This window comes from Dipodomys merriami, unplaced genomic scaffold, assembly GCF_024711535.1.
Source record: "Dipodomys merriami isolate MVZ:Mamm:240054 unplaced genomic scaffold, mDipMer1.0.p SCAF_1, whole genome shotgun sequence".
NCBI classification, from domain to species: domain Eukaryota; kingdom Metazoa; phylum Chordata; class Mammalia; order Rodentia; family Heteromyidae; genus Dipodomys; species Dipodomys merriami.
In genome coordinates, this window is record NW_027202270.1 from 46,240,217 (window position 1) to 46,254,614 (window position 14,398).

Consider the following 14,398-nt stretch of genomic DNA (forward strand, 5'->3'; position numbering starts at 1 on the left):
TTTTAAAATATGGATTTGATATGACCAGTATTCATGTGTTTCCTAATTTAGTTGGTAAGTTAGTAGAAAGTAATCTTTCGTTTACACAGGTAAGTTATTCATTAGTCTGTCCCATGGTTTGCGGTGCACAGATGGTGGCTGTTTGTTTGTATAAACAGATGTAGTCATTCCGCCTCAGCATTTGCACTCAAAGTGGTGCAACCTGCTATTTCATAAAATGAAATCCCTCAGGGTGAAAAAAGCAGAGGCTGAAAGTTACTGTTCTATACACTTTGAAATAACTTTGGAGCAGGGCATAATCTGATTTCCACAGTTATGAAAGTAAGCGGAAAAGTGCAATCAAACAAATATTGAAAATCTTTCAACATGCATCCAGGAGGCCACTATGGAAGCAGAGCTTAAGCATTATTACAACTGATGGCTGGAATGTGCACTTCATCATTTCTACCTTTTGGCACCCTCCCCCTCTCTCTGGAAGAACCTGGCTATGACTAGGCAATTACAGTATGCCCATAGGCTCAAGATAAAAATCAAGACATCCTCTGTCTCTCTCTGTCTATGTCTCTGTCTCTCTCTGTCTCTGTCTCTGTCTCTCTCTCTCTCTCTCACACACACACGTCCATGTCTCTCAAGCTAAAATTCTTAAAAATAAAGGTTTTTTTTTTTTTCAGTTTCTGAGTCTGAATTAATTGAATGGTAAAATAGATGACACATGATACTTATCATTTCAAATTTTAAAGTGCACTATGGAGGCACTCTGTGTATTTATGAAGTTGAACAATCAGCACCACTATCCAGTTCCCAAAACCTTTTATCATCCCAGTGGAAATACTGGGCTCAATAAATAGTTTCTCCCTTCTCTTAGTCTCTGTTTTCTTTCTCTATGGATATGCCATTTGACATCTTTCCTATAAAGAGAACCACGCAACTGAGGGCTTTTGTGTCTGGTTGTTTTGTACTTACTGTAGTGTTTTCCAGGTTCATTCATCTGTGGCATATATGAACACCACTTCATTCCTTTCTGTAGATGAGAAATGTCTCATTGTATGGGCATATTTAATAGCAGCTAAATATGAGCAATGAGAAGCCAGTAAGAAGGATAAGATGGAGAATCAGAGGTCTGTTTTAAGAAACATTTCCACTCAGTTCCCCCTGGCCTAACTCCATGACCTACTTACTGTCAAACTCAGAATGCCCCAGTCCCTTGTGATTCATCCATCACAGGTGACAAGGCTGACTCTGATGTGCCTGATAGAAAAGACACTCCTCACACTAACAGATTCACACTCATAAAGACTGAGCAGGAATATATCAGCAGCTGACTCCAAAGGGGGACATCTGGCCTCTTAAGAAACAAAAATGAAGCTAAAGGGAACCCAAAGCAGCACAATATGTTTCAGCTCAAATCAGCCTGATCGATGGAAAGTTCCCCTTTGGTTCACTACCATACAGTAATAATCACATTGTACTTTTACAGTTTCTCTCCCTGTGGGTTTTCCCTACATGATTATGGGTAAAGACATACACAGTAGGGACTTAGAAATTGGACCCAAATGCAGCTGTCAGTCTAGAGCTAGGATGTGGCATCTGGGCAGGAATCTCTAGCAATGTCCCGTAAAGCCTGAACTGATATGAATGAAGGTCTACATCCTCCCAGAGAGGACCTGCATTCCTCGAAGGGAGTGTATTCTTCCTTCTCTTAATAATTTTTATTATATTAATAAACATCCTTATTACTTCCATTATGTTTCCTGCCTTGTGTGGATTTTCTCAGCAGAGGCAAGAAGGGGAAAGCTGAACAGAAACTCCTCTCATGTCTCTTGGTGCTGAGACTTGGATGGACTGAGAGGTAACTCGCCCCTTCCCTCATGCATGTTTTGGTTAGAATGATCTGAATTACACTCTCTCTATACAACAAGTACTTTTGTGTCTCCTACTTTCTTGTTTCTGATTAGATCTATCTCTGAGCTGACTTCCTTTATTCAATTTATATTTCAGTTCTCCAAATTGCTGCCTTTCATGTGCATCTTAGAAAAGTAAATGTTCTGTAGCTGGGTGGCAGTGGCTCAACCTCAAATTCTAGGTACTTCAGGAGGCTGAGATTTGAGGATCATAGTTCTAAGCCAGACTGGACAGGAAACTCATGAGACTCTATCTCCAATTATCTACTAAAAAGCTGCATGTGGAGTTGTGGATGAGTGCTAGCCTTGAGCAATAAAGCTCAAGGACAGCATCCAGGCCCTGAGTTCAGGCCCTGGACTGGCACAAAACAAAAGTAAAGCAACAAAACATGGTAAATGCTCTGATTTCCCCTTCCTGATTGTATATATAATCTCAGAACAGCAGAATCCAGGAAACTCTGTTCCTCTATTTCTTGCTCTGGATGTATGGTATTTACCTTCCACTTTACAGAAGTAGATTTGTCTTTCTCTCTTTTTGTGTGCTTTTATAAGATGGAGTTTATGTTGAAGGGCTGTTAAACAATGTAAAACTTGCTCGCATTTTTTGTGGAGGCTCAAACTTGTGAAGGTTAAATACTGTGAAGGTTAAATACTTGTGAAGGTTAAATACTTGAGAAAGTTAAATGCTTTGCCCATTTCTTATTAAAAACAACTTGTAAATTTTTTTTCCTTTCCCTCTTCTGATTGTTGGTTCAAGATTTGTTTCTGCAAGTAATCCAACCACTACTTAGTAAGAGGAACTAACCCACTCTCTTTATTTTCCTTTCTCTGTTTTTAAATTCGTAGATGGTTCATCTCTGGTCTTTTCTCCCGAAAGAAAGCAGGGGCTGAATATGAGCTGATGGCTCTTCTTACACACTTTTTTTCAGTAGCTGAATATCCTCAAAGAGATGTAAAGGCCCTTCTTTCATTATGTTTTGTGATCTTACAAATGAAACCTGAAAGATTAAAAATTAGAGCTACATTTCACAATTGCTAACTGCTGATTTTGCTTCTGTAAACTTGCTTGCACTAGCACTGACCCTTCCCCTCCCTGGAAATAAGTAAAGTTTCGGAGTCCGGATGCCGGCCCTGGGACAAGGTCTGTAGTCATAGATAAAGAACAAACGAGTATGTTCTTCTAAGTTCCTGTTTGGAAATTCCCCAAATGGGACCCAAGATAAGGACCATCTGGCGATTCCAGCAAACTAGGTCAAATGTCAACCAATCACAAGCCTGTAACTATGTGAAGTCCCCTCCAGGATGACTGCTCCCCCAGATTTGCCCTGAGCCAACCATTTCACGAAGAGTGTTACAAAGTTTCCTGCGTAACAAAATGATTGCTAGAATATGTAGTGACTTTTAAAATGGGCCAATCCAGGGACACTTAGTGTTATATGCTAATCTTGTGGTTTTTGCCTTTAAAAATGCCTGTAACCACTGTCCGGGGCTCTCTGACTGTCTGAGGCAGAGAGTCCGTTTGCGCAAATGCTGAATAAAGTCCTCTTGCTTTTTGCATCTACTGGATTGGAGTCTTGGTTTCTGGGGCGCCCTCCCGTAGACGAAAGCATCCCAGTGAGTCTGGGGTCTTTCAGTTGGGGGCTCGTCCGGGATCACGGCGCCCCCAGACCCAAATTCCAAGGCCAGTTAGAGGTAAGATAGAGCTCTAACGTTTCATGTCTTCCGTATTTGTCGTTTTTGTTTTATGTTTTGGGATCCAAAAGTGCCTGTACAGGACTTGTATTTGAATTTCAATTTGGGCCAGTGGGGAAGGCAGACATGCCCATCCCTGGTCCCGCCCTGGAGTCCTACTCTAGGGTCGTTTGGAGGAAGGAAGAGATCCAAGTGTCTCTTTGTTCTGGGGAGTTAAGGCACGGCCGGCCCCTCCCATCTGAAGTTTCCTTCCTCATTTGTACTCACTCGGGCACCGCGCAGCGTTTGTCTGGTCTCGTCTGTTTCTATTTAGTGTAGATTGTCTCTGTTGTCTGTTTTGTTGTCCTTAAAGGGATGGGGCAGCAACTAACAATGCCCTTAAGTCTGACTTTAGATCACTGGAAGTTACAGCCCGAGCCCAGATTGCCAGGTTTAAGGAACTTGCTTGTTTGTCAATTATAAAATTGCCACTGACCACCTGCGAGTGGCCCCAGTTAGATCTCAGCCTCAGGCCTTGGTTCAGGGGGTCTGAGCATGGGGGAGAACCTGTCAGTCTGAGGGGACGGCCGCTAGGGACTTTTGTCCCTTGCCCCAAGATGACTGGGAATTCTCCTCTGCCTTGGAAGGCCCCTGGGTCAACGTTTGCAGGAATCTAAAAAAAAAAAAAATCCTCCGGAGGTGAGTAGGGGGGTTGAGTCCCCTGGTAAGTGAATGGTGGTGAGATGTCACCCTATTCACTGAGACTTGATTTTGTCTTTGTGGCCACTTGTTTGTCTTGTTAACTTTAGTGTGTGTTTGTTTTATGTTTTCTGGGGTAGGGAAGTTCTGGGTGAGTGTGGCAGGCTCACTCAGTAGACTCTGGATTCAGCTTGCTGAGTGAGAACAGCACAGAGTTCCGGTAGGGATAAACTGGGGCCCATTAGTCCCCAACTCAGCCTTCAGTTCTTGTCTAGTTCTGTTTTAGAATTGGTACCAGTTTTAAATGTGGATCCTTGGTTTTTGTGTTTATCTGTGTTTTTGTTATTTATTTAAACATCTCCGGGGGAATAAAAGTTCCAGCCTCCCACTGGGCTTGGTCACAGCCCTGCTAAGATCCCCCCCCCCCTTGTGTTACAGCAGCCAAGAGGCAGGGCATGGACAAGCCTCAGGCTTCACCTTCTCCCAGTGGAGGCTGCTGAAGGAGAGGAGAGGGTGTAGAAAGTTGTGAGCCTGGTCTGGACTTTCAGCTACTCCAGACAGCTTAACAATTTGTAAAGTGCTCTTGTCAAAATTGGGTAAAAATCAGGCCAGTTTAGTTGCAGGTGATCCCTCCCACCCCCAGCCTTCCTCTGACAGAAGGGATTCAAATGACTAATTAGTGAATTGCCTTGCTAAACAAGCAAGCTCTGGGAAAATGAAGCCCAACAAAGGCACCTAGTTTAAAAGAAATACTGTCTTAAATTTTTGTTTAAAAACTTTAAATAATGTATGTACAACTGATTTTGATTTTTGCACGCTTTAATATGTGTGTGAGTGTTTTGTGTGTGTTTGTGAACATGTTCAAAGATAAGAATTGTCAGCATGTTGTAACAAATGGGTTAGTTTTAATTTAAAAATTCAAAAGGTTATGAGGTTTGGACATTACCAAAAATTAAAAAAAAAATCTTCACATTGTTTTAAATGGCTTTTTAAAGATTCTTTAACTTGCTAATTAGAAAATCTGGTATTTTAAAAACTAATATTTTAAAATGCATAAGACTGTTTATACTGTAATCAAGTTACCTGGCTTAACAAAAATACATTGGCAGCTTGGGATATAATTCCCTTGGCTAAAATTTGGGGATAAATATTAAAAATTTAAATGTAAAGGTTAGTTTAACACTGTCAAAGATGTTACCTGTTCTGTCTGTCTAAAACTGTGTATTTCATCCGAGAACCAAGAGAAGAGATGGGGAAAAACTTAGAAGCCAACAGAAGACCTATCTTTAGGGGTAAGGGGTGAACAAACAGAAGTGCAGTTCAGCTGGTCATGCATGGTGGGACAGGCCCTGGGAGGAGTCCACGCATGGTGAAAGAGGGCAAGCTCAGTTCATCTAACCCTAAAGAGTCAGATTGGGTGTGTTCCCATTCCATAGAAGGGACTGAGTGGCCCATCTTTGTTCTCTCTTTTCCCTGCAGACAGACACTGAAAACATGATGGTTAAAATGAGTGATGTGATGATCTGATTAGTATTGATAAAACTTCCCCTTGGATGTGTTAACATTAAAATTAAGAAGGCCTTAAAAAGAGGGTTAAAAAGTTATTTGTATAATGTGACTTGCTTTTAATGTTTTGCAATTAGGATGTTTTTAAAAGTCATAAAGACGCTAAGTCTAGCTTTTTGGTTCAGTTATGATGATTGTTATTTTTGCATTAAGGAAAAATTGTCATTTGAGTTTAAAAATCTTAATGTGTGTCTATTTTAAAACAAGCAGCCAAGAGGCAATGAGTGACACTTGGCCTCAAGATTTCAAGGGATCTTTTCAAAATGCAAATAAAAACTAAAGTATACAATATTAAAAGAAAGATTAATAGGAGACTTAAAAATAGGAAATGGATTTTTGGATATAAAGTTTAAAAGTAAAGTTGTTTTTAACATTGGCTTCAATATGCACAGAGGAAAAATTAGGATTACCAAAATGATTGCTATTCCAGTTTGCTCTTATAGGTTTTTTTTTTTTTTTTAAGTTTCCAACAAAGTCCAGAGCAAAGCACAGAGGATTCTTACAAGTTTGTCAGATGTAACTTTGACTCTTAATAAGTTTCAGGTAAGAGCATGCCTAAAAGCTATTTCTATTTTGACCACCTTGTTGCTTTTAATTGGAGTAAAATGGCCTTTTGTAAGACTCATTGATCTGAAACTGGTTCAAAGCCAGCCCGGGCACAAAAAGGTTCCTGTGAGACTGTCACCTCTATTCAGCCAGCAGAATACTAGCCCTGGACTAAAGAGTCAGGGGACAGTACTCAAGCCCCAAGCTCGAGACTCACAGTGGCAGAGTACTAGCCCTGGACTGAAGAGTTAGGGGACAGCATTCAAGCCCCGGGTCTGGGACTCAAAGTGGCAGAGTGCTAGCCTTGAGCTGTAGAGCTGAGGGACAGTGCTCAGGCCCCAAGTTCAAGTCCAGCAACCAGCTAAAGGGAAATGCCAATGAGGCATTTATCCCAATATGGAGGAGACACTCCTGGGACAAAAGCAATGGAGGAGCATCCAGAGACAGTATGCCACTGCTTGGATGGCAGAAATGTCAGATCCTAGAGTCATTTGTGCGTGGCCCTTCAAAACTGGTCAGAGCCGGGAGGTCATAAAAAGAGTTTGTAAGCATGCCTAATGTCCATGACTATCTACCTTGTAAGGACAGGAACTTGCCAGTCCTCTCTGATAGTAAAAAGCTAACGTTATAAAATGTGGGGAATAGTTTAAATCTCAACCCCTTTATGTGCCAAAAAGCTCTAATTGGCAGCTCTAATTGAGCTGACACTAGTTACATGAAGTTCATCTGCTCAGGAAAAAGTTTGTAAACCTGAGAGTGTGTTTCTATTGATATCTGTCTAAAGGCATGCAAAGGTAACTTAGGCATTGTTGGGATCATTAGAGATCACATTCCTAAGCCATCTAGGAAGATGCTTTTGCAAACCAGAGTGCTAAACAAGCTACACTGCTGTAGACAGAGAAAAGTTCTGTACAGTTGTCAGAAGTTAAAATATTGTTCTTAATGACATCTAACCCTGATAGCCTCTTTGTAAGATAGGCTAAGGTTATAGGTTCCTGGCTAGGTAGGATCAACGCCCCTGAAGTCAGCTTGAAGAAGTTACAGAAGATGGACCTTCGCCCTTCTACCCCCATTTTAAGATCAAGGGTCCAGAGTCAATTTTGGAGAAATGAAGCAAAATAGATAAAATAATTTTAAAAAAAGGCATAAAGAATAGTGTTAACTGTTGTAGGTGTGCAAGGTGTGGAGACTGCATCTGTTAGAGATGGCTACAAGACTAAGCCTTCTGAGCCTTCTGTGTCTATTTACAAAAATATCTGGTTAGTAAAAAAGTTGTTATTTTGGTAAATTGTCCTGGGCTATTACCTAAATGTTCTTAAAAACCAACGGGGCCACAGCCTGCCAAGCCTATGTATTATTTGCATCCTTAACTGAAAAGTAAGGATTGTCTTTAAGACAAACCTCAGAAAGTTTAAGTATGTAGCAAATGGTATGAGTATGTCTTAAAATTTGAGCTTACAAGTACAGCTGGTATAAAATTAAGTTAATTGTGATACACGGAGTCAGGACTGGTGGAAAAAAATATGTAAGGGGCTCTGGTACTGTTAATTTTGTTACAATCGGACCTTGTATACTCAACAGACGTGTGTTTTGTAAAAAAAAAAAAAAAAAAAAAAAAAAAAAGATCAGCACAGTGTATCTATTAGTTCTGAGATCCAAATACCAAGCATTGAGAAAAACTGACACCCCACAAGATAATATAGAGATACCCTGAATTTTAAGATTAAAATTAGTCCAAAGAAAAAGGAGGGAATGAAAAAATTAAAAATTAGAGCTACATTTAACAATTGCTAACTGCTGATTTTGCTTCTGTAAACTTGCTTGCACTAGCACTGACCCTTCCCCTCCCTGGAAATAAGTAAAAAGTTTCAGAGTCCAGATGCCGGCCCTGGGACAAGGTCTGTAGTCATAGATAAAGAACAAACGAGTATGTTCTTCTAAGTTCCTGTTTGGAAATTCCCCAAATGGGACCCAAGATAAGGACCATCTGGCGATTCCAGCAAACTAGGTCAAATGTCAACCAATCACAAGCCTGTAACTATGTGAAGTCCCCTCCAGGGTGACCGCTCCCCCTAGATTTGCCCTGAGCCAACCATTTCACGAAGAGTGTTACAACGTTTCCTGCGTAACAAAATGATTACTAGAATATGTAGTGATTTTTTAAATGGGCCAATCCAAGGACACTTAGTGTTATATGCTAATCTTGTGGTTTTTGCCTTTAAAAATGCCTGTAACCACTGTCCGGGGCTCTCTGACTGTCCGAGGCAGAGAGTCCGTTTGCGCAAATGCTGAATAAAGTCCTCTTGCTTTTTGCATCTACTGGATTGGAGTCTTGGTTTCTGGGGCACCCTCCTGTAGACGAAAGCATCCCAATGAGTCTGGGGTCTTTCAAAACCCTGTACAAAAAGACAAGTTGGAATACTTTGAACTTTGTACAAGGCTCCCTCAACCTAAAAAGCTTCAACTTTAGCAAACAGGTGGACCTTAACAAACTTCTAATCCATTTAGCAAGGCAGGGCCAGGAATAATGCTTGGGAAGTCTAGTTACACTAGGTTATTGGAACTTCAGAGGGGTACCTTGGAGTTTCCCTTTTAATCTTAACACTACCTTATGGTTGGACCTATTCTGTAAATGAGAGGACAAAATGGATGGAGGTCTCCTGTGTACAAGCTTCTTTTTCCCTAGAAAAGTAAAAGGATTTATGCAAAAAGTGTCATGAAGATGATGCTTGTTAGCAGTATTAAAATAAGAATCCTCATTTAAATTGGTTCCAATACCATCAGCCTCTGGAGTCCCAAACCAAAGAGAAAAGGAAATTTTCTTCCCTATTGCTCTAATTCTTATTTTACAGTACATTTCTTACCAAGCATTGTTGCCTCTTCCTTTGTTTCTCCTTACTATCCCTTCTCATCTCCCCCCGCCACTCCCCCCCACTTCCCCCCACCACCGCCAAAGTTGTAAAGTTCGTTTTTCGACATAACGACTTGTACATCTCATTATTGCAATGGGTCCACCTGTATCCCTATTTAAACGATTTGTTTTTCCCTTCCCCTCCACAAATTATACCAACATCAAATACAGTGAAAGCAGGGGTTATATCGTGGGGGAGGGACATACGAAGCAACAAAGAAATCATCTTATAAATATGTTAGAAACAACCATATGAAAGAAAAAAACATTTGAATACTTATCTTGGGGTTCATTTTGCCTAATATCAATTTATCTGACCTTTTCTGCTTGTCTCAGACATATACTAGTTATTGCAAATAAGGGGTCTATGTTATTGCAAATGGGGCCTATGTTTCTTTGGGCCTGGCTTACTTCAATGAATATAATTTTTTCCAAGTCTTTCCATTTCCTAACAAATGGGACAATGTCATTCTTTCTGACAGAGGCATAGAATTCCATTGTGTATATATACCAGGGGCATCTGGGTTGGTTCCAGATCTTAGCGATGGTAAATAATGCTTCAACAAACATAGTTGTACTGGTAGCTTTAGTATGGTCTTGTTTGTGATCGTTTGGGTAAATGCCTAAAAGTGGGATTGTCCAGCCACTTCTTTATTGTCCTAAACCTTGATTCCATCCAACAATACTCAAATGGAGAAGGATAAAGGACCTAAAGTTCCATAAGGGTTTCACTCAGTACAACAGAAAGGAGGTGAATTTGGGCCCATTAGAACTCAGATCCTCTTTTCTATGCAGGACTTAACTAAGAGTTATCATAGACTAGGTTATTAAAGATTAGATCAAAAAATTTAAAAAGACAGCTATGTGGATAAAAAAGGAGTGTTTTCCAAAGCTACCGGCTGTAAAGAAACAACTTCAGACTCAGGGTTGATCAAGGAGATCATTGAGGTTCCCCACACCATGGAAGGCTATTGCCACCCAGAACTGAGCATGGGGATGACATGGGGAAGTCAAGCTGGAACCAATCTATAAGCTCCCTTCCTACTGGCTAGCACTCATGGAGGGCACTATGCTGGCTGCCAGGAGAAAACTGTCATCAATTGTCCTACTTAGCTACTAACTTCATGTGTTACACTACCATCAGTGCAAGTGTGGCTCATCTTGGATGGGTACAACCAACTGCATTCCAACTGGATCATAAACCTACTCCATGGGAAGGTCTAAGGACCTATGTGTAGTATGATAGGCCAAGACAAACACTCATGGCTAAAAAATTCATAGGCTCTAATGGGGAAGCCACTGCCAATATTATATTAAACATTATCTTATCATGCTTCTTTTTGTTGTTTTCATTTTTTATTGTGAAAATACTGTACAGGGGGTTACAATTACATGGGCAAGATAATGAGTACATTTCTTATCAAGCATTGTAGCCTCCTCCTTTGTTTCCCCTTCCCATCCCTTCCCATCCTCCCTCCCCCCCAACCCTCCCTCCCCCAATGTTCATTTTTGACATAACGACTTGTATATCTCATTGTTGCAATGGGTCCACCTGTATCCCTATTTAAACTATTTCTTTTTTCCCTTCCCCTCCACAAATTATACCAACATCAAATACAGTGAAAGCAGGGGTTATACCATGCAGGAGGGATATACAAAGCAACAAAGAAATCATCTTATAAATATGTTAGAAACAATCGCATGAAAGAAAAAAACATTTGAATATGTATCTTAGGGTTCATTTCCCTAACATCAACTTATCTGACCTTTTCTGCTTGACTCAGACATATACTAGTCATTGCAAATAAGGGAAAGCATGGGACCTATGTTTCTTTGGGCCTGGCTTACTTCACTTAATATAATTTTTTCCAAGTCTTTCCATTTCCTAACAAATGGGGCAATGCCATTCTTTCTGATGGAGGCATAGAATTACATTGTGTATATATACCACATTTTCTTGTCTAGATCAATTGTTAATCCAGAGTTCTACTTAAATACCTTGCAAAGTCTTTAAATAAATATACTTAACAGTTGTTTTTATGTTTAGTTCTTTGTATATTATTAAACTACAGTTTTACCTATATAGTTTATTATTCTAGGAACTTTATGATCATCCTGAAAAACTGACTCTCTTCTCTATGTCCAGATCCTAACACGTTTTTCTTTTTTCCTTTTTCTTTTCTTTTTCTCTCTCTCCCTTTCTTTTTCTCTTCCTCTTCTGTGTTCTCTTCCTCTTTCTCTCTTCTTTCTCTTTCCCTCCCTCCCTCCCTTCTTCCTCCCTCTCTCCCTCCCTCCCTCCCTTGCTTCCTTGCTTCCTTGCTTCCTTGCTTCCTTCCTTCCTTCCTTCCTTCCTTCCTTCCTTCCTTCCTTCCTTCCTTCCTCTCTCTCTCTCTCTCTCTCCCTCACTCGCTCAATTCTCTCTCTCTCTCCCTCTCGCTCACTTGCTAGCTTTCTCATTATGTAGCCCATGTTGGCCTTCAATCCCCAATGCTCCTTCTTCAGCCTCCCAAGTTCTGAAATTGTAGGTGTGTATGACTACACCCAGTCATATTACTCTTAATAATTAAATGATAGTTAATCCTATATATACTTCCTGAACATGCTATTTCTTACCAAGTCTACTACTAGCAGCATAAGATAAGGTGCCATTTCATATTTCCTTGAATTAATCCAATATCTTGTTTATCTATTTCCAAGCACATTCTAATCACCTTCCAATCAACCTTCCCCTCACTGTTAAAAATAAAGTCAATAGTGGTGCATTTTCAAGACAAGGCATTTGTCCCTGAGTGGCAAGTTACCAGTAGCTTGCTTGCACATGGATTTGTGGTGTGATGAAATTCATGGATTGGGAAGCAGTAGATCATCAGAACTGATTGAAGCAGGGGCAGTTCATAAAGAGAGAAATGGATTTTAATGAGAAAATTGATAGAAATTGTGTGTGTGTGTGTGTGTGTGTGTGTGTGTGTGTGTGTGTGTGTAAGCCTAACACAAAAGAACAAAGGGGGTAAAAACTCAAAAGCTTGCTTCTAAAGTTCAACTAACTTCAAGTGATGCATATATTAGAATTATTCAATAGAAAATAATGTACCTTAGGTGATGAGCCATGTAGTATTCAGACCAATGAAAAACTAGAGGAGGCATCTCCATTTGCCACATATAAAATTACTTGCTTAATCTCAGAGAATGTGCCTTCCATCAGATAGACAGTTGAATCTTACAAGGCCTCCTCTGAAGACTCACTTTTGCTGCCTTTCTTGTCTTAGAGTTCATCTATTAAGCTTGGATAGGTGTGTTTCTCACACCCATCTCAACTATCTCTGTGAGCTATTTTCCCACAGTTGTACTCTTCCCCGTGCCTTTTCCTGGTCATTCCCTTTAGGATCTCTTCCTTAGGCCAGCCTTTGATCAGCTTTTCCATAGCGTATTGAACTTTGTGTTAATGAGACTTAACAGTTTTCTCATTCTGTCCCCAAGCGTCTCCCCCACCCCCAGTCCTGAACTCTGGGACTGGGCACTTCTTTTGGGCTTGAACTCTGGGACTGAGCTTCTTTTGCTCAAGGCTTCTGCTCTATCACTTGAGCCACAGAGCCACTTTTGGCTTTGTCTGAGCAATGTATTAGAGATAAGAGTCTCAGACTTTCCTGCCCAGGGCAGCTTCAAACTGTGATCTCAGCCTCCTGAGTAGCGTGGATTACATGCTTGAGCTAGCCGTGCCCAACTTTTCTCCTTATTTCTATGGTCATTTACATCCTTATTTATTCATTACTGATTTTCCTTTTGACTGGTACATTTCATGAAACCATGTCTGTTTAGTTTGTCTTCTCTATCCATAGTGCCTATCAAAATACTAAGCTAATAATCACCAATCAGCAAATGTTTGTTGAATAAATAACTGAAGGAGTTATGGACAAGGGAGTACCTATTTTGGTTCTGCCCAAATAGCAATAAGCAATAAATGTTTCCTAGCCGTGTGCTCACATTCCAGTAAAGAGGGTGAGCCCCAGATTTTCCTGTTTCTTTTCTTCCCTTTTGAGGTCAGGGATGTGGTTGCTTTCCAATGATTGTGCTCTGGGATAGGGGACTTGAAGACAGGAGAGGAATCTTTATGGTGAAGATGAGCCAAGAATTAGCAACAGTGGAGGTGAGAAGTGAACCCCACTGGACTGTTTAAGGACTTTTAAAGGACATTGGAGATGGTAAATGATGTGAATAAAATACAAATGAGAGCAAAGGACCCCATAGGTAAGATAACATCTGTCTGCTATGTCAAAAAGCGCAGCTGAAAGTCCTTGCAAGGGGACATTTATTTAAAAATGAGAATCAGTGGGAATGTGAAGAAAAGATGAAGTACTTCCTTAATATTAGGAACACTGGGCTTAGAGATGCAAGGCACCACTGGAAATTATGAAGACAGATGTGCAAACTTTGGATTGCCATCAAATTTACTGCTAAAATTTAAAAGAAAAGTGACTGTTTGAGAATTTAGGGTATAGCAAGACACATGAGACATGATAATGTGGTTATGCATAAAAATACTTTTAGATATGAAAAAATCTTCTTTCCCATATGGTCTAACTTTATACTAATTGCATTCTGTTCCTACATGGTCCAACACACTCAAATAATAATAATAACATTATGGTCAGAGATATGGTTTGAGTTAACACTGGAATAACTAAGAATAATCTTAGTTCTGAATAGTCAGTGCTGCTATCCACACTTATGCTCTCTGATCTAAAGCTGTATGTATTCTCAGTGCTCAGGAAAGCACTCAACCTAGCTTCCTTAATCATGAAGCCCTTTGAGGCTCCCCTTTATGTACAAGTGGTTATTTTTTCCAAGCCCTAAGTACCAGTAAGACTCTCAGCAAGAGTGGAAGGATACAGCTCAACCTTGGTGTGATGCTAAAATGTAGCCAATAGAAGCTTCAAGTAAATTCAAGCTTACCAGTATCAGTTTTCTGAAGAAGTTGTGGGCAAACTGGGGCATACTTCTAGGATGTTCTTCACCCTAAATGGCTGGCTAGAACAGGTATAATAAAGCCAATAATAAGGAATCAGGAACGGATCCAGGAAGTCCAAGTGTGGAAGAGATAAAAGTT

The 14,398-nt window shown here is 40.3% G+C and overlaps 1 protein-coding gene across 3 annotated transcripts in view; it reads left to right on the plus strand.

Moving 5' to 3' along the window:
* Nucleotides 1-3,408: 3,408 nt before the first annotated feature.
* The window catches only part of Abcb11 (ATP binding cassette subfamily B member 11), a 105,714-nt gene continuing 94,724 nt past the window's right edge, over nucleotides 3,409-14,398 (plus strand). For 2 of the 3 annotated variants that reach the window (XM_070021436.1, XM_070021470.1), the window contains exon 1: nucleotides 3,409-6,380. The gene's annotated coding sequence lies outside the window, so the exon portion shown is untranslated. The remainder of the gene's footprint in view (nucleotides 6,381-14,398) is intronic. The other variant, XM_070021454.1, reaches the window with a different exon arrangement.